Source organism: Macaca mulatta, chromosome 7 (genome assembly GCF_049350105.2).
Source record: "Macaca mulatta isolate MMU2019108-1 chromosome 7, T2T-MMU8v2.0, whole genome shotgun sequence".
Taxonomy (NCBI): domain Eukaryota; kingdom Metazoa; phylum Chordata; class Mammalia; order Primates; family Cercopithecidae; genus Macaca; species Macaca mulatta.
Genome location: NC_133412.1, coordinates 74,309,200 through 74,335,197, shown reverse-complemented (window position 1 = coordinate 74,335,197; position 25,998 = coordinate 74,309,200). Strand labels below are relative to the sequence as shown.

Below are 25,998 nucleotides of genomic sequence, written 5' to 3'. Positions count from 1 at the left end.
ATTTTAGCCTAAAGATATGCACACGTGGGAAATAATAGTCTACAAAATTATTTATGGCAGCCCTACTTATATTAGTAAAAGACTGAAAACAAAGATTGATGTGGAGATTACAGAACACACTTCTAGGGCTGGGCACTATGGCTCACACTTCTAATTCCAGCACTTTGGGAGGCTGAGGCAGGAAGATCACCTGAGACCAGGAGTTCAAGACTAGCCTGAGAAACATAGTGGGACCCTGTCTCAGCAAAAAATACAAAAATTCGCCAGGCATGATGGCATGCATCTGCAGCCCCAGCTACTCAGGGGGCTGAGGTAAGAGGATCGCTTGAGCCTGGGAAGTCAAGGCTGCAGTGAGTCATTATGGCACCACTGTATTCCAGCCTGGGCAACAGAGTGAGACCCTGTGTCAAAAACAAAAACAAAACACACATAATTAACACATGGGCCAAAGAAGAAACCTCAGGAAATTTTCATATTTTAAACTAAATGAAATTTAAACACAGCTTGCCAAAATTTGTGGGATACAGTGAAAGCAGTGTTTAGAGGGAAGATTATAGCATTGAATGTGTATATTAGAAAAGAATACAGTATACAATTAATTATCTAAGCTTCTACCTTAGAAAACTGGAAAAAGAAGAGCAAATGAAATCCAAAATAAACTGAAGAAATAGTAAAAAAGTAGACCAGAAATAAATGATACTAAAAACAGGAAATAAAGTCAATGAAACCAAAACCTGGTTCTTGGAGAAGACCAACAAAATTGATAAGCCTTTAGCCAGGTTTACTAAGAATAAAAGAAGACACAAATTATTAATATCAGAAACAAAAGAGAGGGTATCACTACAGATCCCATAGACATTAAAAAGATAAAGGAATACTATGAAAAACTCCACACCCACAAATTTGATAACCTAGATGAAAAGGACCAATTTGGCCAGGTGTGGTGGCTCATGCCTGTAATCCCAACACTGGGAGGCCGAGGCAGGTGAATCACTTGAGGTCAGGAGTTCAAGACCAGCCTGGCCAACATGGTAAAACCCTGTCTCTACTCAAAATACAAAAGTTAGCTGGGTGTGGTGGCGGGCACCTACAATCCCAGCTACTTGGAGGCTGAGGCAGGAGAAGCGCTTGAACCTGGGAGGCGGAGGTTGCAGTGAGCTGAGATCATGCCACGGCACTCCAGCCTGGGCAGCAGAGTGAGACTCAGTATCAAAAAAAAAAGAAAGAAAGAAAAAGAAAGAGAAGAAAGAAAAGAAAGGAGAAACCAATTCCTTGAAAGACACTCTACCAAAACTCACAAGAAACAATCTGAATAGGCCTATATCTATTAAAGAAATAAAATCAATAATTAGTAACTTTCCAAAACAGAAAATGCCAGGCTCATATGGATTTACTTGTGAATTCTGTTAGACATATAAGTAAGAAATTATACCACTTTTTTACAATCTGGTTCAGAAGATCAAAGCAGAAGGGATACTTTATAACTCATTATATGGGGCCAGACTCACCCTAATACACATACCAGACAAAGACATGGCAAGGAAATAACAGACCAATATCTTTCATGAAGCTAGATACAAAAATCCTCAACAAAATATTAACAAATAGAGTCCAGCAATGTGTAAAAAGAATTACACTTGACAACCAGATAGGATTTATCCCAGGTATGAAAAACCCACAGTTATTTTCATACTGAATGGTGAGAAACTAGAATCTTTCTTACCAACAACAAGAGCAACGCAAGGAGGTCCCTGTCACCATTCCTTTTCAACACTGGACTGCAGTCCAGTGAAAAGAAAGGATATACTAAATAAGAAGGAAGAAATAAAACTATGTTCACAGATGACATGATTACCTATGTAGAAAATCCAAAAGAATAAAAAAACCTGGAATAGCCATTATGGCAAGGTTGCAGGGTACAGTGTTTAAAAAAAAAAAAAAAAAAGTCACTTTCCTATACCAACAATAAATAGAATTTGAAATTAAAAACACAATACTATTTATGTTAGCCCCCACACCTCAAAATGAAATATATATCAATCTAACTATATATATATATATATGATCTTTATAAGGGAAACTACAAATGTTATATGAAAGAAACCAAATAAGAGCTGAATAAATGAAGAACTATTCCATGTTCATAGATAGGAAGACTCAATATTGCCAAGATGTAATTTCTTCCTTCCCAGCTTCATCTATAGATTCAATGCAACCACAATCAAAATCCCAGCAAGCTATTTTGTGGATATTAACAAACTGATTTTACAGTTTACTGGAGAGGCAAAAGACCCAGAATAGCCAACAGAATACTAAGGGAGAAGAACAAAGTTGGAAGAATGATGCTACGTGACTTCAAGACATAAAGCCACAGTATTCAAAAATATGTGGTAGGGTGAAAGAATAAATAGATGAGTGGACCAAAATAGAGTTCCAGAAGTAATGGACCCCACATAAATGTAGTCAACTGATCTTTGACAAGGGAGCAACACAATGAAACAAAAATAGTTTTGTTTTTTGTTGTTGTTTTTACTAAATTTTGCTAGAATTGGATATCCACATACAAAAAAAAAGAATCTAGACACAGACCTTACAACCTTCATACAAATTAACTTAAATTGGCTCATAGGCCCAAATGTAAAATGCAAAACTGTAAAGCTCCTAGAAGACAGCATAAGAGAAAACCTAGGTGAGCATGGGTATACTGAAAACTTTTTAGATACCACAACAAAGGCACACTCTGTGAAGGAAATAACTGATGAGCTGGATTCCATTAAAGTTAAAAACCTTCTGTTCTGTAAAACAATGTGAAGAGGATGAGAAGAAAAGCCACAGACTGGGAGAAAATATTTGCAAAATACACATAAAGAACTATTATCCAAAATATACAAAGAACTCTTAAAACTCTGCAATAAGAAAACAATCTGATTTTAAAATGGGTCAAAGACCTTAACAAAGACTTCACTAGAGAAGATCTACAGATGGCAAATAAGGATATGAAAAGATGCACCACACCATATGTCATCAGGGAAGCACAAGCTAAAACAACAGTGAGATACCACTACACACCTGTTAGAATGGCCAGACTCGAGAACACAGACAACAAATGCTGATGAGGATGTGAAGCAACAGGACGTCTCATTCATTGCTGGTGGGAAGGCAAAAGTGATACAGCCTCATTGGAAGACAGTTTGGTAGTTTTTCACAAAACTAAATGTATTCTTACCAAATGATCCAATAATCATGTCCTTGGTATACACCCAAAGGAGCTAAAATCTTATGTTCACATAAAATCCTTCACATGAATGTTTACAATGGCCTTGTTCATAATTGCCCAAGCTTGGAAACAACCAAGATATCCTTCAGTCAGTGAATGGATAAACTGTGATGCATTCAGACAATGGAATTTTATTCAGCACTAAAAAGAATTGAGCTATCAAGGAATGAAGAGACACAGAGGAACCTCCAATGCATATTACTAAATGAATGAAGCCAATCTGAAAGGGCTACATACTGTACGACTCCAACTACTGACAGCCTGGAAAAAGCAAAAGTGTAGAAACAGTAAACAGCTCAGTGGTTGCCATGGGGTAAGGGGACAGAGAGAGGCAAAGCACAGCAGATTTTTAGGGCAGTGAAAATACTCTGCAGTGGTAGATACATGTCATTATACATTTGTCCACACTCACAGAATGTACAACAGCAGAGTGAATCCTAATGTAAACTAGGGGCTCTGGGTGATAATGATGTGTCAGTATAGGTTCATCAGCTGTAACAAATGTGCCAATCTGCTGGGGGAGTTGCTAATGGGGGACACCCATAAAGAGTTCAAAAATTTTTGAAAAGTTTCTTCTCAATTTTGTTGTAAACCTAAAAACTACCCTTTAAAAAATCAAGTTTTGTTTATTTGTTTTGAGATGGAGTCTCACTCTGTCACCCAGGCTGGAGTGCAATGGCGTGATCTCGGCTCCACCTCCCAGGTTCAAGTGATTCTCCTGCCTCAGCCTCCCAAGTAGCTGGGACTACAGGCACCCGCCACCACGCCCAGCTAATTTTTGTATTTTTGGTAGAGATGGGGTTTCACTATGCTGGTCAGGCTGGTCTTGAACTCCTGACCTCATGATCCACCCGCCTTGGCCTCCAAGTGCTGGGATTACAGGTATGAGCCACTGCACCTGGCCCCCAAAATCAAGTATTTTAAAAACCCACAAAGCCATGTATCATTTTTACAAAATGAGGAAACTCATGTATAGATATGAAAAAATTACCAAGCTATATTAAGTGAAAAAAACATAAGCATAATGCAGAATAAGATACACATAGGCAAGCATTTGTTTAAGTGCTAAATTAGCTTAAAATCATGGGTTATATACACAAGAAACCAGTAACACAGATTGCCTGTGGGAAGGAAACAGTGACTAGGGAACATAGTCCCTGTTTCCTACAACAGTGGGGAAGCTTTCCCCGTATGCTCATTTGTTCCTTTTGAATTTTGAACAGTGCTCCTGAGGAATTTAAACGTGTAAATAGCCAGGCACGGTGGCTCACGCCTGCAGTCCCAGCACTTTGGGAGGCCAAAGCGGGCAGATCACGAGGTCAGCAGATCGAGACCATCCTGGCTAACACAGTGAAACCCTGTCTCTACTAAAAATACAAAAAGAAAATCAGCCGGGCGTGGTGGCGGGCACCTGTAGTCCCAGCTACTCTGGAGGCTAAGACAGGAGAACAGTGAGAACCCGGAGGTGGAGCTTGCAGTGAGTCGAGATCATGCCACTGCACTCCAGCCTGGGCGACACAGCGAGACTCCATCTCCAAAAAAAAAAAAAAAAAAGGTATAAATAAATGTAAAGGTATATCTTATTTTGGGGGTGAATTAATTTTGTAAAAATTTCACTTTTTACCTAAATTGTTCCATGAATTTAGCATGAGTCCCAATTGAAGAAAAAAATTTAATCTAGTCAAGTCATTCTAAAATTCATATATTATGTAATGGCGTGATGCAGTAAGAAATGTATATTTGGTCTTTGTCCCCAGTTCCTAACACAGAGCTCCTAAATCCTTGGAATTTCCTGGGTGACAGGAGCATCTTTTGTTCTAATGAGGCAGCCCCTCATGAGGAGGGAGCCTTAGATAGTTTCAGGATGAGGCTGGTTGCCAGAAATATGAAGCCATGATTAGAAGGTAGAACTTTCAGCCCTACCCCTGACCTCCAGGACTGAGAGAAGAGCTGAAATTTGAGTTAATTACCAGCAGCCAATTATTTAATCAATCATGCCTAGGTAAGCCCTCCATAAAACTCCTAAACGACAGAGTTGGAAGAGCTTCTGGACTGATAAACACATGAAGGTACTGGGAGGGTGGGTTCCTGCAGAGGGCATGGAGACTCCACACCCACCTCATGCCTTGTCCTGTGCATCTCTTCCATTTGACTGTTGCAGAGGTGTATCCTTCATAATAAACTGGTAATGGTAAGTAAAGTGTTTTCTTGAGTTTTGTGAGCTATTCTAGCAAATTATCGAACCCGAGGAAGGGGTTGTGGGAAGCCTCTGACTTTATACCAGTCATTCAGAAATATAGGAGACCCAGCCAGGCACAGTGGCTCATGCCTGTAATCCCAGCACTTTGGGAGGCTGAGGTGGATAGGTCACATGGTCCAGAGATTAAGACCATCCTGGCCAACATGGTGAAACTCCGTCTCTACTAAAAATACAAAAATTAGCTGGGTGTGGTGGCACATGCCTGTAATCCCAGCTACTCAGGAGGCTGAGGCAGGAGAATCGCTTGAACCCGGGAGGCAGAGCTTGCAGTGAGCCGAGATTTGGGAGACCCAAACTTGCAGTTGGCACCTGAAGTGGAGACAGACTTGTAGAACTGAACCCTTCACTTAACAGTCTGCACTAACTCCAGATAGCGTCAGAACTGAATAGAATTTGGGACATTCAGTTGGTATCCAAAGAAGTTGGAAAATTGGTTGATGTGAGGAAAGAAACTCACACCAGAAGTGTTGTGAGTTGAAACAGTTCAGAGAAGGAGAGCTAAGAAAATTCTGGAAATGAAGAGTGATATGGTTTGGCTCTGTGTTCCCACCCAAATCTCATGTTAGATTGTAATCCCCATGTGTCAGGGGAGGGGCCTGGTGGGAGGTGATTGGATCACGGGGTGGATTTCTCCCTCGCTGTTCTCGAGATAGTGAGTTGTCACAAGATCTGATAGTGGAAAACTGTGTGGCATTTCTGCCTTCACTCTCTCTCCCCTGCTCCGCTATGGTAAGATGTACTTGCTTCCCCTTCACCTTCCACCATGATTATAAGTTTCCTGAGGCCTCCCACTCCTGCTTCCTGTTAAGCCTGCAGAACTGTGAGTCAATTAAACCTCTTTTCTTTATAAATTACCCAGTCTTGTGTAGTTCTTTATAGTGGTGTGAGAATGAACTAATACAAAGAGTAAAAAGAAAGGACTGGCCCTAAGATATGAAAATATATCATAAAGCTGCCATGATTAAAACTGTGAGGCACTGACTTTTTTAGACGAAAAAGTGAAACTGAACAGAGCACAGAAATCAAAACACACAGGAAATCAATATGTGATCAACACACTGATATCCAGTGATATTTCACATCACTGAAAAAAAGATAGATTACTCAATAAATGGTGTTAGGATGACTGGGTAGGTGTCTAGGAAGTAAAATTTGTTTTTTGAGACAGGGTCTTGCTCTGTTGCTCAGGCTGAAGTGCAGTGGCACAATCACAGCTCACTGCAGCCTTGACCTGGGGCTCAAGCCATCCTCCCATCTCAGCTTCCCAAGTAGTTGAGATTACAGGTGCACACCACCACACCTGGCTCATTTTTTTGTATTTTATAGAGACAGGGTTTCACCACGTTGCTCAGGCTGGTCTCAAACTCCTGGTCTCAAGTGATCGACCTGCCTCAGTCTCCCAAAGTGCTGGGATTACAGAAGTGAGCCACCGCGCCTGGCCAGAAATAAATTCTTAATGTGCCAATGCTTTAAAAGTGAAAGATTAAACATAAAAATATGAGAAGAAACCATGAAGAAAATATTTTTATCATCTCAGAGTAGAAAAGGCATGACATAAAACCCAAAGTTCATATAAGAAAAACCTGCTGATTTCACCTATTGTAAAAGAAAATAATCTGCTCCAGGCTCGGGCTTGCTTGGGAGGGGAAGGAGGTGCGACATCAGTTGGAGCCCAACAGTAATTCAAGTGACACACTGCAGGGTGGGGATGACAGCACAGATGCATGCATGCTGCTCGCAGCAGTGTTGAATCAGGTTGAGAAACTGGAAATAACCACAGTACCCGGCAATAGGTGAAGAAAGACTCAGTATGGTTAAGAAGAAAAATTCAGGATGATTTCCAAAAGGGGTGCTTTTTGCAGCCACTAAAAATAATGATTTAGAAAAACCAATCAGTGAAATGGACAAACGTCAAGGCTGTGTTATTCACTGAAAACACATTGAACACATATTTCCTTCCACTTTTTTTCCCTAATCACATATTGCTTCTGAAGCATGGAAGGTGAAGCAATATGTGATTAGTAAAAGAAGTGGAAGGAAATACCCTCAGGCATTTTCAGTGGTTCTCTCTGGAGGCTGGAATTATAGGTGATTTATTTCCTACCTTGTGCTTTTCTGCCTTTCCCAAACTTTAATCCATTTGATTACTTTTGCGGTTTGTTCTAAGGTTTTTTGTTTGTTTGTTTGAGTGGGTGGGTGGAGTCTTGCTCTCTTGCCCAGGCTGAAGTGCAGTGACATGATCTCGGCTCTCGGCAACCTCTGCTTCTTGAGTTCAAGCAATTCTGTCTCAGCCTCCTGAGTAGCTGGGATTACAGGCACACACCACCACACCTGGCTAATTGTTGTATTTTTAATAGAGATGGGTTTTCACCATATTGGTCAGGCTAATCTCGAACTCCTGACCTCAGGTGATCCACTCGCCTCAGCCTCCCAAAGTGCTGGGATTACAGGCATGAGCCACTGCATGCAGCCTGTTCTAAGGTTTAAAATCAGAATGATGGTCACGTGTGGTGGCTCACACCTGTAATCCCAACACTTTGGGAGGCCAAGGCGGTCAGATCACAAGGTCAGGAGATTGAGACCATCCTGGCTAATATGGTGAAACCTGTCTCTACTAAAAATACCAAAATTAGCCGGGCGTGGTGGCACATGCCTGTAGTCCCAGCTACTTGGGAGGCTGAGGCAGGAAAATCGTTTGAACCCAGGAGGCAGAGGTTGTAGTGAGCTGAGACTGTGCCACTGCACTCCAGCCTGGGCAATAGAGCAAGATTCTGTCTCAAAATCAATAAATTAATTAAATAAAATCAGAATGACTGAGAAGGCAGTGTGAGTCACGTAACTAGGAAATGCTAGAGACAGAATCAGACTTTCCAGGGAAGACAACCACTCGGATTTGGACACAATGAGTGTCAGGGCCTGTGGACATCCAGGGAGCAGAGCCCGCTGGAAGTGGACTGTAGGGTGCCCGTGGGGTCTGTGCTGTGTCTGGCTCGACATAGGCCTTGAAATAATCAAGGATGGAGAGGAAGAAGGGGAGAGTCACACAGCACAGCCGTACCCTGGGCTGTCAGAGTCCACGTGGCAGCCCTGGAGGAGGTCCAGGACCCCCAGGACCACGTGGGGCTGGAAAGGAACAGAGCAACAGTGTCCAGACTTCCCACCTCCTGGCCCACACCCTCATCCAGAGATTCCGTCTTCCACTTGCAAGGACAAGGTGAGTGTGCCAGCTAGTGTGTCCCTCAGGGACTTAGGCAGAAAAATGAAAATGTAAATAGAGGCAAAAGTTACCAACCTGGAAAAAGACCAAGGTTTGTCTGCCCACCTCATTTTAGCTGAACCTCAGGAAAAGGTCAAAGAAAAGTAGGAAGCAGTTTTGCTCCCCCATCTTCTTCAAAGAAATAACTGGATGTGGAAGAACGGGCTTCTATGTCATAAGGAAGCCTTTCCCCCAAGGAATAGGATCAGAAACAATGAGGAAAGGAATTAGTAGTCATCAGTTCATAGCAAGCTCAGGAAGAAGCTGAATAAACTTTTGAACAATTTGTCTCACCCTGCTATAAAAAGAGGAAATTTTAAAAAGTTAAGCACTATCTTGTATATAGAGTTACATGCTTGTTTACTCCACTTAGATGATCTCAAGTCACAAAGGAAAGAAGCCCATGAATAAGAAAGCAAAGTCCTCCAGCCCCTCACTTAACAGTCTGCAGACCAGCAGCTTTGGTGCCTCCAGGAACTGGCCAGAAACACAGCACCTCATGCCCGTGCACACCCATGTCTGAGAAGCGTGGCTTAACGAATCTCTTCTTTGCAAAATAGGCCCTGCAATTAGGTATTTTCACAAGTCACCCTTCCCATTTCCTCCCACACCCATTTCACCAAAGCCTGAAACCCCACCTGAAAGGCCCCATTTTTGACTAATAGAAAAGAGGCTAGACTAATAAAAAAGAAGACTCAAATTGCTAAAAGCATGAATGACAGGACATTACTACCAGCCTTACAGAAATAAAAAGGATTACAAGAGAATACTATAAATAATTGTATGCTAAATATTAGATAACCCAGGTAACATAGAAATTCCTAGAAAGATGCAAATTAATGAAAAGGACTCAATAAGAAATGTTAAACTTGAATAGACCTATAACAAGTGAAGATGGAATTAGTAATATAAAAATTTCCCATAAAGTAAAGCCCAGGACCAGGTGGCTTCACCACTGAATTTTATTAAACATTTTAACAAAGAACACCAATCCTTCTCAACATCTCCCTAAAAACAGAAGAGGAGGAAACACCTTCCAACTCATTTTGTGAGGCCAGTATTACCCTGATACCAAAATCAGACAAAAATGTCACAAGAAAACTACCGACCAATATCTTTCTCATTAATGTGAACATAAAAGTCCTCTATAATATAGTAGCAAACTGAATGCAGCAATATGTAAAAATGATTGTACATCACAGCCAGGTGGAACTTAGGAATGCAAGATCAGCTAAGCATACAATAATCAATCAATGTAATACACCACATTGATAAAGAACAAAACCACATGGTTATCTCAACAGAAAGAATAAAGGCATTTGACAAAATTTAACGCTTTCATGATAAAAATAAAAGGGAACTTCCTCAGCCTGATAAGGAGCATCCAGCTGTCTGGGAGCTCTACACAGGGAAGACTGATTAAATCATTGGCCACTGGGGGTCAGCTTAACCTTCAGCTTCTCTCCTCTCCCTGCAGGTTGGTGGGTGGAGCTAAAAGCCTCAACCCTCTAATCATGCCTTGGTCTTTCCTATAACCAGCCCCTATTCCGAAGCTACAAAGGCCCCAGCCACCAGTCATCTCATTAGCATAGAAAAAGACACTCATAACTCCAGAGATTCCAAGTGTTTTACAAGTTATGTCAAGAAACAGGAATGAAGACCAAATATATGTATTTCACAATATCACACAAGGGTTTCATCAACCCAAAGAAACACTGTACCCTGCAAGCCAGAACCCCGAAAAACTAGTCACATCCTTCCTCCAATGAGAAATGGTTTGCGATAATGAACACACAGAATGAAAAAAACAAATATGAGATAACCCAGATTACAACCCTCTGATTATTCATAAGAAATGAAAAAAAGTGTTTAACTTCTTCTATAAGAGTATTGATTATGTTTAATTTGTATTTAAAATATTTAAACCATAGTGTTACAGGACAGAAAAATATGTTACAGGAAAGGGGTCCCAATCCAGACCCCAAGAGAGGGTTTGGATCTTACGCAAGAAAGAATTCAGGGCGAGTCCACAGTGCAAAGTGAAAGCAAGTTTATTAAGAAAGTAAAGGAATAAAAGAATGACTACTCCATAGACAGACCAGCCCCAAGGGCTGCTGGTTGTCCATTTTTTTATGGTTATTTCTCGATGATACGCTAAACAAGGGGTGGATTATTCATGCCTCCCCTTTTTAGACCATATAGGGTAACTTCCTGATGTTGCCATGGCATTTGTAAACTGTCATGGTACTGGTGGAGTATAGCAGTGAGGACAACCAGAGGTCACTCTCATTGCTATTTTGGTTTTGTTGGGTTTTGGCCAGCTCCTTTACTGCAAACTGTTTTATCAGCAAGGTCTTTATAACCTGTATTTTGTGCTGACCTCCTGTCTCACCCTGTGACTTAAAATGCCTTAATCATCTGGGAATGTAGTCCAGTAGGTTTCAACTTCATTTTGCCCAGCTCCTATTTAAGATGGAATTGCTCTGGTTCACATGCCTCTGACAATAGGGCCCCAAACCTCAAAGAAACCCCTAGAGATTTTCAACTGAAAATAAAATATAAATAAAAATAAAAACAGAGAAATTAAGAAGCCCTGGGTTGGATTTGATAAAAGACATGAATCTGCAAAACCAAGAGGCTCACCAAATTTCAAGTAAGATAAAAATCAAAGAGACCCACACTGAAACACATCATAGTCAAATTGTTCAAAGCCAAAGACAACCTTGAAAGCACCAAGAAGCACCTCATCATGTACAAATTATCCTCAATAAGATTACTTCCAATTTCTCATCAGATACCATGGATTCCAGAGGCAACAGGATGACATATTTTAAAGTGCTGAAAGAAACAACTCTCCTGACATTTTGGTCTCCAACTTGTAGCTTCCAGAATAGTGAGAAAATAAATTTTCTGTTGCTTAAATCACCCAGTCTATAGTACTTTGTTATGGCAGCCCTAGCAGACTAATACTGATGGGAAATGTAAGCCCCACAGTAAAATTTGATTTTACTGTAGTCTTCTTCACAAAGAAAATACCAGCCGACTATACACAAAGGAAATGAAAAGGGAATCAAAATGGTTCACTACTGAAAATCAACAAAATACAAAAGGAAAACAAGGGACAAAAAATTATAAGATATATAGAAAACAAATAGCAAAATGGCAGAAGTCTTTTCTTTTTTTTTTTTTTTTTTTTTTTTTTGAGACGGAGTCTCGCTCTGCCGCCCAGGCTGGAGTGCAGTGGCCGGATCTCAGCTCACTGCAAGCTCCGCCTCCCGGATTCACGCCATTCTCCTGCCTCGGCCTCCCGAGTAGCTGGGACTACAGGTGCCTGCCACCTCGCCCGGGTAGTTTTTTGTATTTTTTAGTAGAGACGGGGTTTCACCGTGTTAGCCAGGATGGTCTCGATCTCCTGACCTCGTGATCCGCCCGTCTCGGCCTCCCAAAGTGCTGGGATTACAGGCTTGAGCCACCGCGCCCGGCCTAGAAGTCTTTTCTTATCAGTAATTACTTTAAATGTAAATAGATGAAACTTTCCAGTCAAGACAGAGAATGACAAAATGGGTTTTTAAAAACATGAACCAACTGTATGCTGTCTACAAGAAACACACTTTAAATTCAAACACACAGATAGGCTGAAAGTGAAAGGATAGAAAAAGATTCCATGCAGATAGTTCCCAAAAGGGAGCCGGGGTTGCTATACTAATATTGGACAAAGCAGGCTTTATGCCAAAAACTATTACAAGGGACAAGGATGTTATACATCAATAAATGATAAGTTGATTCACCAAGATTATATAATTATAAGCATATATATTATATAATTATGTAGTTATAAGCATATATTCACCAAACATCAGAGTTCCAAATATATGAAGCAAATATTGACAGAAGTGAAGGGAGAAATCATTCTACAATAATAGCTGTAGACTTCAATGTCCCACTTTTTGTTGTGTTTTATTTTTAGAGACAGGGTCTTGCTCTGTTGTCTAGGCTAGAATACTATGGTGTGATCATAGTACAGCTTCCAACTCCTGGGCTTAAGCAATCCCCCTGCCTCAGCCTCCTGGGTAACTAGGAATACAGGTGCATACCATCACCTGGCTTTATTTTTTTAAAATTATTTTTCCAGAAATGGAGTCTTGCTATGTTGCCCAGGCTAGTCTCAAACTCCTGGCCTCAAATGATCCTCCTGCCTCAGCTTCCCAAAGTGGTGGGATTACAGGCATAAGCCACTATACCTAGCCAACATCCCACTTTTAATAATGGATAGAAAATCTAGGCAGAAGATCATTAAGGATATAGAAAGCTTGAACAACACCATAAATCAACTAGACCTAAAGACATATATAGAACACTCCACCCAGTAACAGCAGAATATACATTCTTCTCAAATGTACACGGAACATTCTCCAAAATATACCATATGTTAGAATACAAATCAAGTCCAAATAAATTTTAAAAGTTTGAAATCATACAAAGTATCTTCTGACCACAGTGGAATAAATCTAAAAATCAATAATAGGTGGAAAAAATCCACAAATATATGGTCATTAACCAAAACTTTTTTTTTTTTTTAAGACAGGGTCTTACTGTATCTCCCAGGCTAGAGGGCAGTGTCATGATCTTGGCTAACTGCAACCTCCACTTCCTGGGCTCAAGTGACCCATCTGCCTGAGTCCCCCAAATAGCTGGGACTACAAGCACACACCACTATGGCCGGCTAATTTTTGTATTTTTTTCGTAGAGATGAGGTTTCACCATGTTGCCCAGGCTGGTCTCAAACTACTGAGCTCAAGCAACCCATCCACTTTGGCCTTCCAAAGTACTAGGATTACAGGTGTGAGCTACCACGCCTGGCCAACACCACATTCTTTTTTTTTTTTTTTTGAGACGGAGTCTTTGCTCTGTCACCCAGGCTGGAGTGCAGTGGCGCGAACTCGGCTCACTACAAGCTCCGCCTCCTGGGTTTACGCCATTCTCCTGCCTCAGCCTCCCGAGTAGCTGGGACTACAGGCGCCTGCCACCTCGCCCGGGTAGTTTTTTGTACTTTTAGTAGAGACGGGGTTTCACCATGTTAGCCAGGATGGTCTCGATCTCCTGACCTTGTGATCCGCCCATCTCGGCCTCCCAAAGTGCTGGGATTACAGGCGTGAGCCACCGCGCCCGGCCTTTTTTTTTTTTTTTTTTTTTTTTGAGATGGAGTCTCACTCTGTTGCCCAGGCTGGAGTGCAATGGCGTGGGCTTGGCTCACTGCAACCTCTGCCTCGCAAGTTCAAGCGATTCTCCTGCCTCAGCCTCTCAAGTAGCTGGGATTACAGGTGCCCACCACCATGCCTGGCTAATTTTGTATTTTTAGTAGAGACGGGGTTTCACCATGTTGGCCAGGCTGGTCTCAAACTCCTGACCTCAGGTGATCCACCCATCTTGGCCTCCCAAAGTGTTGGGATTACAGGCATGAGCCACCGTGCCTGGCTAACAACACATTCTTAAACAAATTATAGGTCAAAGAAATCATAAGAGAAATTAGAAAACACTTAAAGACAAACGAAAATGAAAACAACATACCAAAACTTACAGGATGCAGTAAAGGCGGTACTCAGAGGGAAATGTATAGCTGTAAATGCCTATATAAAAAAAGAAAAAATATCTCAAATCAATAACCTAACTTCATACCTTAAGGCTCAAGAAAAAGAAGAGCAAACTCAACCAAAAGCTAACACAAAGAGGGAAATAAAGATTAGAGTAAAAATAAATAAAAATAGATCATGGAAAAACAATCAATGAAACCAAAAGTTAGTTTGTTGAAAAAAATAAATTTTGACAAACTTTTAGCTCGACACACACACACGAACATGCAAATAATCAAAATCAGAAATGAAAGCAGGGACATTACTTCTGAACAAACAGTAATGAAAAGCATTATATAAGAATACTATGAACAATTATACACCAAAAATTGGATAACCTAGATGAAATGGACAAATATCTAGAAACATATAAATTACATAAATTGACTCAAAAAGAAATTGAAAGTCTTACCAGACATATAACAAGTAAAAACATTTAATCAAAACTTCTCATCAAAGAAAAGCCTAGGACCAGATGGATTCACTGATGAAGCCTTCTAAAGATTTAAAGAAAAATTAATATCAATCCTTCTCAAACACTTCCAAAAAAATTCAAAGAGGAGGAAATACTTCCTAACTTATTCAGATGCCAGCATTACCCTACTAATAAAGCCATATTAAGACATAAAGAAAAAAATAAAAATCAGTATCCCTTATGAATATCAATACAAAAATCTTCAGCAAAACACTAGCAAACCAAATACAATACATTATATATCATCACCAAGTGGAATTTGTAACAGGAATGCAAAAATTGTTCAACATAAGAAAATCAAATTAATATAACATCACATTAATAGAATGATTATCTTAATTGGTACAGAAAAGGCATTTATAAAAGCCAACACTTTTTCATAAAAACTCTCAGAATTAAAAACAGAACTTTATTTAAAAAGTAACTCTCAGAAAACTGGGAATAGAGGGAAGGTTCTTCAGCATAATAAAGGCACTTATGAAAAGCCCACAGCTAACATCATACTCAATGGGAAAAGACTGAAAGTTTTTCCCATAACTTCACAAACAAGTCAAAAATGTCTGTTTTCACCAGTGCTATTCAACATTGTATTGGAAGTTTCTACCTTTTTTTTTTTTTTTTTTTTTTTTTTTTGACAGGGTCTCACAGTGTTATACACACTGGAGTACAGTTGTACCATCATAGCTCACTGCAGCTTTGACCTCCTGGGCTGAAGTGACCCTCTCACCTCAGTCTCCTGAGGCTGAGACCACAGGCATGTGCCACCACACCTGGGTAATTTTTGTTTTTATAGAGATAGGGTTTTGCCATGTTGCTCAGGCTTGTCTCAAACTCCTGGGCTCAAGGGATCCACCTGTCTCTGACTCACGAAGTGTTGGGATTACAGATGTGAGCCACTGGCCACTGCACCAGGCCTGTACTAGAAGTTGCAGCCACAGCAATTATATAAGAAATAAAAAGCATTCAAACTGAAAAGGAAGTAAAACTATATTGACAGACAATATGATCTTGTACATAGAAAATCCCAAAGAATGTAAGGCAACTCCTAGAGCAAAAAATGATTCAGCAAAAATTCAGGGTACAAGATCAACACACAAAAACTAGTTATGTTTCTATATACCAATATTGAACATTCAGAAAAGGAAATTTAAAAAGCAATTCCATGTACAATATCATCTAAAAGCATGAAATATCTGGGAATGAATTTAACCAAGGAGTGAAAGACTTGTACACTGAAAATTACAAAACATTCCTGAAGGTCCTAAATCAAGAAAGGCCTAAATAAATGGAAAGACATCTTGTGCTAATGAATGGAAAGAATTAATATCAATACTACCCAAAGTTATCTACAGATTCAAGACAACTTCTAACAAAATTTCAAAAGCCTTTTTTGCAGAAATGGAAAATCTGATCTTCAGTTCATATGAAATTGCAAGGAGCTTATGTTATGGGCTGGATTGTGTCCTCCTGTCCTCTCAATTCACATGTTCAAATCCATAACCCCCTAGTACCTTAGAATGTGACTGTATTTGGAGATAGGACATTTAAAGAAGTGATTGAGGGCCAGGCATGGTAGTTCACACCTGTAATCCCAGCACCTTGGGAGGCTGAGGCAGGTGGATCACCTGAAGTCAGGAGTTCAAGACTAGCCTGACCAATATGGTAAAACCCCATCTCTACTAAAAATACAAAATTAGTCAGGCGTGGTGGTGGGTGTCTGTAATCCCAGCTACTTGGGAGGCTGAGGCAAGAGAATTGCTTAAATCCAGGAGGTGGAGGTTGAAGTGAGTCGAGATCATGCCATTGTGCTCCAGGATGGGCAGCAAGAGCAAAACTTCATCTTAAAAAAAAAAAAAAAAAAAGTGATTGAGTTAAAATAAGGCTGTTAGGGTGATCCCTAATCTAATCTAGCTGGTATCCTTATAAGGAGGAGAAATTTGGAGACACTGACTGACATCAGTGATGCAAGTACACAAAGAAAACACCATATGAGGATGTAGCAAGAAAGTAGCCATCCGCAAGCCACGGAGAGAGTCCTCAAGAGAAACCATACCTGCTGACACCTTGATCTTAGACTTCCAGCCCCCAGAACTGTAAGAAAATAAAATTCTGTTGTTTAAGCAACCCATTTTGTGGTATTTTGTTTTTTGTTTTCTTTTTGAGATAGAGTCTAGCTCTGTCACCCAGGCTAGAATGCCGTGGCAAGATCTCGGGCTCACTGCAACCTCTGCCTCCCAGGTTCAAATGATCCTCCTGTCTTCACCTCCCAAGTAGCTGGGACCACAAGCTCATATCACCACACCGGGCTAGTTTTTGTATTTTTAGTAGAGACGGGGTTTTACCATGTTGGCCAGGCTGGTCTGAAGTTCTGACCTCAGGTGATCCACTTGCCTCGGCCTCCCAGAGTGTTGGGATTACAGGTATGAGCCAATGCACCCAGCCAGTTTGTGGTATTTTTTTAATGGCAACCCTAGAAAACTAATATAGCTCAAATGGCCAAAAAAAAAATCTTGAAAAAGAACTTGAGAGGATTCACAGTTTCCAACTTCAAAACTGACTACAAACCTGCAAACTACAGTAATCAAAACAGTGTGGTACTGGCATAAGGACAGATATATAGACCAATGGAGTAGAACTGAGAGTTCAGAAATAAACTTGTACATCTGTGGCAAATTGACTTTTGACAAGGGTGCCAAGTCTGTTCAATGTGGAAAGAACAGTCTTCAACAAATAGTGCTGGGTTAACTGGAGTTCCACAGGTAAAAGAATGAAGCTGGGCCTCTACCTCATACTATACACTAAAATTTAAAAAATGGATTAAAGACCTAAATATAAAAGCTAAAACTATAAAACTCTTAGAAGAAAATGTAAGAGTAATTCTTCATGACCTTGGACTTGGCAAAGCATTCTTAGATATGACACCAAAAGCACAGGCAACAAAAGAAAAAATAGACAAACTCAGCTTTATCAAAATAAACTTGTTATCTGTTGCAGGGAGTCAGGGACCCTGAACAGAGGGACCAGCTGAAGCCGCGGCAGAAGAACATAAATTGTGAAGATTTAATGGACATTTATCAATTCCCCAAATTAATACTTTTATAATTTCTTATGCCTGTCTTTACTGCAATCTCTGAACATAAATTGTGAAGATTTCATGGACATTTATCACTTCCCCAGTCAATACTCTTATAATTTCTTTTGCCTGTCTTTAATCTCTTAATCCCATCATCTTCGTAGGTTGAGGATGTATGTCGCCTGAGGACCCTGTGATGATTGTGTTAACTGTACAAATTGTTTGTAAAACATGTGTTTGAACAATATGAAATCTGATTGTAAAACATGGGTGCTTGAACAATATGAAATCAGGGCACCCTGAAAAAGAACAGAATAACAGCGATTTTCAGGGAACAAGAAAGATAACTATAAGGTCTGACTGCCTGTGGGGTCGGCCAGAATACAGCCATATTTTTCTTCTTGCAGGGAGCCTGTAGATGGATGTGTGAGTAGGAAAAATATCATTGAATTCTTTTCCCAGCAAGGAATATTAATAATTGATAACCCTGGGGAAGGAATGCATTCCCAGGGGTAGGTCTACAGATGGCCGCTTGGGGATTGTCTGTCTTATGGGGTTGAGATAAGGGATGAAATATGCCCTGGTCTCCTGCAGTGCCCTCAGGCTTACTAGGATTGGAAATTCCAGCCTGGTGAATTCTAGTCAGACCAGTTGTCTGCTCTTGAACCCTGTTTCCTGTTAAAATGTTTATCAAGACAATGCATGCACAGTGGAACACAGACCCTCATCAGTAATTCTAATTTTGCCTTCGCCTTGTGATCTTTATGGTCCTTTGAAGCATGTGATCCTTGTGACTTACTCCCTGTTTGTATACCCCTCCCCTTTCAAAATCCCTAATAAAAACTTGCTGGTTTTGCGGCTCAGGTGGACATCACAGAACCTGCTGATATGTGATGTCACCTCCAGAGGCCCAGCTGTAAAATTTCTCTTTGTACTCTTTATCTTTATTTCTCAGACCGGCAGACACTTAGAGAAAATAGAAAAGAACCTACGTTGAAATATTGGGGGCTGGTTCCCCCAGTAGTTATCAAAGAACACTATCAACAGAGTTAAAGGCAACCCACAGAGAGAAAATATCTGCAAGTCACATATTTCATAAGGGATCAATATCCAGAATATATAAAGAACTCCTACAACTCAAGAAAACAAACCACTTGATTCAAAAATGGGCAAAGCATTTGAATGGACATTTCTCCAAAGATGACATACAAATGTTCAATAAGCACACGAAAAGATGCTCAACATCACTAACCATTAGGGAAATGCAAGTCAACACCACAATGAAATATCTTCATTTCACACTCATTAGGATAAGCACTATTATTTTAATGGAAAATAACATGTTGGCAAGGATGTGGAAAAATCAGAATTCTGTGCATTGCTGGTGAGAATGTAAAATGGTGCAGCTCCTGTGGAAGATATTATGTATGGTATTTCCTCAAAAACTTAAACATAGAATTACTATATGACCCAGCAATTCCACTTATGGGAATATAACCCAGAAAATTACAAAACATTCTTGAAAGTCCTAAATAAAGGCCTAAATAAATAGAAAGACATCTTGTGCTAATGAATGGTTAGCACAAGTAATGATTCCACAGATATTTGTACACCCATGTTTACAGCAGCATTATTCACAATAGAAACAACCCACATGTCCTTCAACAGATGAATAGATAAACAAAATGTGGTATATACACACAATGGAACATTATTCAGCCACAAAAGGAATATAATTTTGATATATGCTACAATACGGATGGACCTTGGAAACATTATGCTTAGTGAAAGCAGCCAGGCATAGAAGGACATATATTGTATGATTTCACTTATATGAAGTACCTAGAAAAGGCAAATTCATAGAGACAGAAAACGGAACTGAAGTTACTTGGGGTTTGGGGAAAGGGTTTGGGAGTTATTTAATGAGTATAGAGTTTTTATTTGGGATGATGAAAAAGTTTTTTGAATATACACAATGATGATATATAACATGAATGCATTTAACATCACTGAATTGTACACTTATGGGTAGTTAAAATGATAAATATTATATTTTATCACACTTTAAAAACAACACTTAGGCCGGGCGCAGTGGCTCAAGCCTGTAATCCCAGCACTTTGGGAGGCCGAGACGGGCAGATCACGAGGTCAGGAGATCGAGACCATCCTGGCTAACATGGTGAAACCGCATCTCTACTAAAAAAAAATACAAAAAAACTAGCTGGGCGTGGTGGCAGGCGCCTGTAGTCCCAGCTACTCAGGAGGCTGAGGCAGGAGAATGGCGTAAACCCGGGAGGCGGAGCTTGCAGTGAGCTGAGATCCGGCCACTACACTCCAGCCTGGGCAACAGAGCGAGACTCCGTCTCAAAAAAAAAAAACAACAAAACAACACTTTACCAAATTTCATAGAATTGATGATAGTTAAGTGAGAGGAAATGAAGTTCACTTCCATTATCCACAACATAGATATTTTCCACAAGGTATCTGATGAATAATATAATGACAACCATGGTTTTAAACACTTTACATTTTTGCAAGCTTTGGAATTTCTCCAAATGAGCCTTTTTCTGCTCCACACACACTTTTACTATAACCAGCTGTACCAGAGCTCAGCAGATTCCCACCTCAGGTTACATTGAACTAGTGATTTCTAGTCTTCTTCAAAAATATTATCACCCATAGTTGTTCTATGTAGATTACTCATAAAGTCAAATTCTCAGGCTCTTCAAACTTGGCACTGACACCTTGAGCAGTATTGGTAACATCTGTTGACTCATCAAAAGCCAAGGAAAACCACTCAAAATCATTTCCCTTCCTTCTTTCTTTTGGTAAATTAGAGACAGGGTCTCACTCTGTTGCCCATGCTGGAGTGCAGAGGAGCCATCATAGCTCACTGCAGCCTTGAACTCCTGGGCTCAAGCAATCCTCCCACCTCAGCCTCTCAAGTAGCTGGGACTTTAAAATTAGTGTGCCACCACACCTGGCTATTTTTTTTTTTTTTTTTTTTTTTTTTTTTTAACTTTTAGTAGAGACAGATCCTCGTTATGTTGTCCAGGCTGGTCTTGAACTCCTAGCCTCAAGCAATCCTCCTGCCTCGGCCTCCCAAAGTGCTGAGCCACCATGCCCTACATTTCTAAATGTTTAAAAGATGAAGAAGAATATGGTCAGTGAAAATTCAAATTTCAGTGCCCATAAAGTTTTATTGGAACACAGCCATATTGAAACACACCCTGGCATCACTGCTCTCCAGCCTGAGTGACAGGGTGAGACCTTGTCTCAAAAAAAAAAAAAAAAAAAAAAAGTAAAAGCCATTTTTATACACCTGCTGGAGGGTGGTCTTAAAAATAATAAAAACTAACAATAAAAAGCCATTTCTAGTTTCTGGCTCACACACAAACAAGCAGCTGGCTATCATTTGCCAAACTTTGCAGCTGAAGACAGAAAATAAGCAGTATTCATATTTCTCACAAGTTCTAATGGGAAAAAGAGGCATCCTCAAGTAAAGAGGAAGGAAGGGAGGAAGAACTCCGAATGCTGGTTCTTTGAAACTATCAGTAAAATAATCAAACACATGACACGTTTAATTCAGAAAATGAAGACTATTAAATATGAGACATAATAGATTTGGAATCTTCCTAGTTACAAGATAAAACAATGCATAATTACATACTAATAAAATGGAAAATCTTCATGACATAGGCAATACAGGAAACATATATGAATTTATAGATATGGGGGGAAATGTGTGCTTCAGTGAAAAACTATGCACTGATAAGAGCAATAACCTGGGTTCTGATTCAGATTCTACAGGGGCTCTGAACCTTCCACTGCCTTCAAGCGATTTTGCAACTTTGAAAGTTGTAGATACCTGAGCATGCAGAAAATTCCTGTCTAGAGACTTGCAAATAAAATTGTTCCAATAGAGCTTCAGTTGACTTCCCCACTGTAGAAGGAAGAGGTTACTTTTGTGTCCATTTATAAATTCATTTCAACGTTACTTTACTCCAAATTAATTTGTCCTTCTTTGACTTCTCCTTTGAACTGATTATAACATCTTAGTTCCCCCAATTGAGTTTAAAAAAAAAAAAAAATATTTGGCCAGGCGCGGTGAGTCAGGCCTGTAATCCCAGCACTTTGGGAGACCGAGGTGGGCGGATCATTTGAGGTCAGGAGTTCGAGACCAGCCTGGCCAACATGGTGAATCCCGCCCGTCTCTACTAAAAGTACAAAAATTAGCCAGGCGTGGTGGCAGGAGCCTGTAATCCCAGCTACTCAGGAGGTTGAGGCAGGAAAATTGCTTGAGGTGGAGGTTGCTGTGAGCCGAGATCACAACACTGCACTCCAGGGTGCGACAGGAAGACTCCGCCTCAAAAAATAAAAATAAACTTAAAAAAATTTAACAATACTCATTTTATATAATTATTTAACTTTTGTTTGTTGAAAATAACAAAGAAAGATATGGGAAAAAATAATTACCTCCAAAATTTCTGGGGGCACTTTCAATCTTCAGCAAGCACTGTATCCGTGACACAGAAAGCAAAAGACAGTCCAGTCCAGTTTATGCCAACAGCATTACTCTGACACATAGAATTTGGGAGGATAGCCCCCGAGGGTACCCGGCAGAGCACGGAACTGCCCGAAGAGCTCACTCGGAAGACCTGTGCTGGGCCCGCCCCAAACAAACACAAATCACAGTCCCTGGCGGCGGGGGCGGGGCCTGACCGTTTGCGTTTAATGAGATCCTCCGGTAGCTCTAATGAGCACTATGATTAGTCCTGTTTTAGAGGGAAGAGGTTCCTCTAAAGAGGTTCCTCTGAGTAACCTGTTTAGGAAAGCCTAAACTGCTCCAGCGCAGCGGGAGCACTGTTACAACTGCTTCCGGCAGCCCCCGTGCAGCCGCCCGTCCCTCCCCATCTCTTACTTCGTATCTAAGTTACCTAGCGCAGGTTTCCTAGATGGGCGAGCTGGGATGATGAAAATAATGACAGCTCCCCCCAGTGGAGGAGTGTGGCAAGTATCACAGCAAGCTGCCAAGTTTCATTATTATTGGTAATTTTTCTTAGTTTGGGCTTTGTGTAAGCTCCCCCTTGTCTCAGCTCCCTGCCCCGCTATCCTTACACAAAGCCCAATCGTTTCCTCACCATTAACGCCAGACCTAGGGGAGGGGCTTCTTTATGCGGCGCTGTATTTAGAAGATAAGAGTATTTGTTGAGAATGCTCTACCCCCCCACCCCACCCACACAAATACAAACGTTTGCTGGGAAGAAATAATCTCTTCCTTACAGTAGAATACGAATAAATACAAAAGGAACGATGGAGTTAGAATATCACCAATAGATGCTAAAGCTAGTGGGCAAAAAGTTGATGAGGAACAGATATTTCTCAAAATATCTGCTCACAATTACAAAGGGGAAAAGTTTACAGTAGAGAAACTTGACAGATGTACCTTAATCCAAGTACTCAAAGTAAACATCAGGAGGCTGAAGTGGGGGGATCACTTGAGCCTGAGAGGTCAAGGATGCAGTGAGCTGCGATTGTGCCACTGCACTCCAGCCTGGGGGACAGAGTGAGACCCTGCCTGAAAAAAAAAAAAAAAAAAAATATATATATATATATATATATACACACACACACACACACATACATACACACACACACATATATATAGTTAGGAGGAAATGTTCTAGTGTCTTTAGCACTATACGGTGACAATAATTGATGACAATTTATTATATATTTTCAAATAGCTAGAAGGGTGGATTTTGAATGCTCCCAGAACAAAGAAATGGTAAATGCTTGAGGTGGTGGAGGCACTAATTGCCATGATTTGATCATTGCACATTGTATACATGTGTAAAAATATTATACTGTACCCATAAATATGTACAACTATTATGTGTCACTTAAAAATAATAAAAGCAAAAAATCTACTCTAGAAAATTTCAAGTATACATTAACTATAGTCATCATTCTGTACAACAGATCTCCAGAACTTACTAACATTGTATTAATTCTGATCAAATTACTAGATACACAGAGTTATGAACAAAATGGTATCTGGAGCAAGAAATGCTCAGTAAAACAAACAAAAAAACAAAACAAAAAAAAAAAAGAAGAAAAGGACAAAATGGTGACAAAAGGCTTATATCAAAAACCATTTCTTGTGCCCTTTCCTTTCTTGCCTTTGAGTGCTAATTCCCAGAGGCCATCACTTTAAACTCGTTTTGCTATGTCCTCTGGTATTTATAATTATATTTCTAAATGATGTTTATGTTGCCACTTCCTGATTTGTTTTCCTCAGTATCTGTCGACTTCCTGGCATAGCACAGTGCTGGGATTTACCTCCCTTATGAGGTCTTAACAATTTCCTTGCCTCCGTTCTACCAATTTGATTGGATCACAATCTTATGAAATCAAAATATTTACATTCTTGTAGATATCTCAATATTGTTCCCTCAGCCAAGTCCTGCACTAAAATTGTTTCATTTCTTTCTTCCCCTGGAGTTAAGAATTGCTTCAGATATTTTCCCTTCATTTGTTTATATGTTTTTGTACCTACCTAGTACCTAGTGTTTTTTTTTTCAGATGCTCCAACTGATCTATTAAATGTCTAGTGATAATTATCCAAAAACTAAGAAAAACTGGATACTGTATCAGCCCCGTTATTTTCCTGAAGGCTTCCCTCTCTCCCTTGCCCTCCATCCTTCTGCTGCAAACTGGATCAGCCTGTGGTACAGCTGGCATCCTGGCGTGTCTCTGCAACATCGTGTGAATTTCCTGCTGCCTCTTCTGTGTGCATCTCCTGTTCCCTGGCCCCAGATCTTCTTTTTCCTTGGTTTATCCTCTCATTGTGTTGCAGCACATCTTCCAGTGGCTTCCTGAGACAGAGTGAATGGAAGCCAAGCTTTCTGACTGCACATATTTTAAAATATCATTGTTCTACCTCATCTCCTGATTACTAGTTTGGCTGGACGTAATGCTCTGATTTAAACATAACTTCTTCTCACACTGGGAAATATTGCTCTATTATTTTTTAGTTCCCAGTGTTTTTGGGAAGAAGTCAGTGTCATGCGGGGCCTTGGCTCTTTGCATATGACTTGTCTTTTCTCTCTGGAAGATTTTAGGATTTCCTCTCTACCCTTGGTTTTCTAGAATTTCTCAGTGATGTGCCTTTTTTTTTTTTTTTTGATGGAGTCTCACTCTTTTGCCCAGCTTTTGTACAGTGTTGTGTACCGTGTTTTGTACAGTCTTTTGTACAGTGATGTGATCTCGGCTCACTGCAACCTCCGCCTCCCGGGTTCAAGCAATTCTCCTGCCTCAGTCTGCTGAGTAGCTGGGATTACAGGTGCCTGACACCACGCCAAGCTAATTTTTGTATTTTTAGTAGAGATGGGGTTTCACCATGTTGGTCAGGCTGGTCTCAAACTCCTGACCTCGTGATCCACCCACCTCGGCCTCCCAAAGTGCTGGGATTACAGGCGTGAGCCACCGCGCCTGGTCCAATGTGCCTTCTTGTAAGTCTTTCTTCATTCACTGTGCTAGTTACTTGGTAGATGCTTTTTGTTGGTAGAAGAGCTGAGGTAGGACTGGCTTGTCTGGCATAATATAAAAGAGTCTTGCAACATGTCCAGGGTCCAGGGTCTAAAACTCCTCGTGGCCTTTGGAATACCAAGTGCTGTGCCAAAGGGTGGAAGGCTGCCCTACTGCACCAGAAATCTAAGCCCAGGGCATAAAATCCCTTGTGGCTTGGACGGAATCCAGGGCTCAGGGCATAAAACCCCTCATAACCTCTGGAATGTGTACAGACTTGTTGGTTGCTCTCCCAGGCTCGTAAACATGTTCTCCATTATCTCAAGCAGCAGAGCATATTCTATATGCATCAAAGAAAATGCTAAACCATCACAGTTACACTTGATGCACTGCTACATTTCTACCCCCATGTCCCCACACCCTCACCTGTTTACCCGCACATCCACATGTCCTCACCACTTGCTTGTTTGATCACCAATAAATAGTGTAGGCTCCCA

At 40.5% G+C, this 25,998-nt stretch overlaps 2 long non-coding RNA genes across 5 annotated transcripts in view; one reads left to right on the top strand and one right to left on the bottom strand.

Annotated features, from left to right (window-relative positions):
• Positions 1 to 22,809, bottom strand: part of LOC106999271 (uncharacterized) — a 54,095-nt gene extending 31,286 nt beyond the window's left edge. For 3 of the 4 annotated variants that reach the window (XR_013395909.1, XR_003731404.2, XR_001446064.3), the window contains exons 1-2: positions 22,448 to 22,809; positions 14,362 to 14,420 (exon numbers count right to left, since the gene is read on the bottom strand). This is a non-coding gene — a long non-coding RNA (uncharacterized LOC106999271). The remainder of the gene's footprint in view (positions 1 to 14,361; positions 14,421 to 22,447) is intronic. The other variant, XR_013395910.1, reaches the window with a different exon arrangement.
• On the top strand, positions 15,498 to 18,896 carry LOC144330057 (uncharacterized). Its single transcript, XR_013395912.1, has 2 exons — positions 15,498 to 16,483; positions 17,277 to 18,896. It is a non-coding gene; the product is annotated as an uncharacterized LOC144330057 (long non-coding RNA).
• Positions 22,810 to 25,998: the final 3,189 nt, after the last annotated feature.